Raw genomic sequence first — 2,959 nt, forward strand, 5'->3', positions numbered from 1 at the left:
ACGCTCGACTGGGTCCACAAGTCGAAGACACTCTTCGGACGTGCAACGCAATTTGCCGTCTTACTGTCTCCGTGGAGTCTAGTGGTGCAACGAGTCAAGGAAAAGGATTGCGCCTTCGCGCAGCTCTTACAGTCGACGATCACAAGCTTCGTTGACCTCGAAGCCTCGTTGGCACCAGTGACCCCTCGAGCCAAAGGATCGCCGAGTGTTCGGATGGATCCGCATTTTCTTTATGCACGGTTGCCACGTACATACAGTGGCTACGTACTTTCGTTTGATGGCTCGGCGAAGACCGAGAAGCATGGTGGATACGGCAGTTGCGCCTGGATACTATGGCGACTTCCTGAATGGAGTGTAGTGATCGCTGCGAGTGCGTATCTCGAGACCACGACTGTAAACCTCGCTGAGTACACCGGAATGAACAACGGGGTCTCTGCCGCCCTGGAACATGGGGCCGAGGACTTAGTCATCGTCGGGGACTCGAGACTCGCAATCCAGCCATCCCTAGGGGTGATCGCTTGCCGTAAGGAGTCGCTGATGGCACAACTGAATAAGCACAAGGAACTGACCGCGAGACTTCGGTCCGTGAAGTACCTACATGCTATCCGAGAGTTCAATGCAGCCGCAGACTCATTGGCGAGCGAAACCTTGGAGAAGAAGGTGTCGATGACGGTGAACAGCGAAGACCGAAAACGAGAGTTGATGGAATTGAATCGGATCCGAGAAGTGCTCTATGAACCGTCAGCCGAAGCCTCTGAAGCTTCTGGAGAAGTCGTAACGCGTCACGTGAACTCGATACGTGTGATGGATACGCGTGACAGGGACCGTAGTAAGAATTTTTTCGATTTTGTACGGGATACTGGACATGTTGCCGCGGGAACGAGGCAACAAGCCCGCGCGCGTGCGAAACAAGTACGCTTTGCCGATGAAACTTCGAGTGATGAACCAGAAGAGAGAACATAAGGAGACGAAGCTAACGACGCCAGCAACGAAGAGTCTAACGAACTTCCGGACCAACCGAGACCTGACGCAACGGTGGTCCATGAACCGAGTGCTGACGACATCGACCCGCTAGTTGTGCAGGAAGAACGGCGCAGGCGCATTGGCACAGCCCAGGATGAGGAGTTCCGGTGGTCAAACCTCAAGACGGTGCTAAAGGGAGACGAAGCGAAGCTTGCCTACAAAGCTGCACGCGAAGCCTGGAAGATGGCTGACAAGTTCGTGTTAAGCGAAGATGGCTTGCTGTATTTCCTTGGTGCGAACCGTCGGTGGGGTCGCGACCGGGCCGAGGAGACGACACTACGCCTAGTGGTGCCAACAACGATGGTTCAGGAGATCCTACAGAACTGTCATGACTCGTTGGAAGGCGGTCACCAAGGTATCGTCCGAACCTACCACCGAGTCAAGGCTGACTACCATTGGATTGGCTTGTTCGCCGATGTGGAGAAACACGTACGCTCGTGTCCAGACTGTAGCTCAAGCAAGAGTCGCCCGCAGCTACGTGGGTACTCCCCAGGCAACATTCTGGCCGAGCGTCCGCTACAATTTGTCTCGATGGATTTTGTGATACCCCTACCGAAGACTCGGCGGGGCAATACCGCACTGCTACTGTTTCAGTGTGCGTTCACTGGATTCGTCATGGGCAAGGCGATGGCGGACACATCTGCACTCTGTGTAGCACAAGCATTCGAAGAGTGCGTGTACCGAAGGTTCGGAGCGCCGTCTCTGATCAGGCATGACCGAGACCCGCGCTTCATGAGCGAGGTCTTCCAAACCTTCGCCGAGATGATGCAGTCGAGATCTAGGGCTACGTTGAGCTATCGGCCGCAGGCTAACGGCCAGCAGGAACGCTCGGTCAAGACCGTAATGCAATCGGTGCGAGTGTACGCGGAGGACCCGCTGCAATAAGACTGGGATGAGATTGTGGAGAAGTTGATCTTTGCGGTTAACAACTCGCAGGACGCCACGAGGAAGGACACGCCCTTTTACTTGGTGCACGAATGGGACGCAAGGTCCACCCTCCGAGCAATGTCCTCATCACTGAAGCGAGGTGTCGGGCGACAGTCCGATGCATTGGCGTGGCGCCGAGAGGTCAACAGGCAACAGGAGGTTGCGTTGGAAATGGCTAAAGAGTACCAAGCAGTCGAGAAAGCTCGGCGTGCCCAAAAGCATAACGAGGCTTTGAGCCGAGCGGAACGTGCTGCGCTTCTACCTTCCGCGACTGGTGAAACCTCGGAAGGTGATCCGACAGGTGCAGAGGGTGAGGGTGACTCACCAGACCCCGCACCGAAGTCTCTCTTCCAGCCTGGTGATCGTGCGTGGCTTTACATGGAACGCGTCAAGCCAGGGTTGACCAAGAAGTTGGCCCATCGATGGCATGGTCCCTTCCGCATCAAACAGAAGGTTGACGAGTATGCGTACGAATTGGATTTGCCTGACAAGAGTGGTTATCGGTTCTACCCGGTAGTACATGTGTCTCGGTTGAAGGCGGTGAACGAGTTTGGCGATCGACCGAAGACTCGACTCGCCGCTGAGGTTACCGAAGAGACGCGACTAGACTTCGACGAGGAGTTACTCCCGGAGGATAGTTTGGAACCCGACCACCTGGCGGGCGAGTATGAGGTTGAAGCCATCTTGGATGACCGAATTCCCCTCTCGACGAGCACTGAGCGAGCCGTCCGAGAGTTCAAGGTGAAGTGGGTTGGCTACGACGAACCCTCGTGGGAGCCCGCGTCGAATCTGTCTTGTGGCGGACTGCTGTATGACTATCTACGCGAGAAACGACGTGACCGAAGGTTGCAAATGGTCCAAGTCGCTGACGAGGACTAGTTGCAATGATGAACTGCCGGCAGGGCTACGCAGCCTGCCCCAGCAGACGAAACATGTTACTGCGGAAAGAAGATTGTATATTTGTTTGTTGAAGTGGACGAGACTTTACGAAGTGGAGATCACGACTGGA

The sequence above is a fragment of the Phytophthora sojae genome (assembly GCF_000149755.1).
Source record: "Phytophthora sojae unplaced genomic scaffold PHYSOscaffold_1, whole genome shotgun sequence".
Classification (NCBI taxonomy): domain Eukaryota; phylum Oomycota; class Peronosporomycetes; order Peronosporales; family Peronosporaceae; genus Phytophthora; species Phytophthora sojae.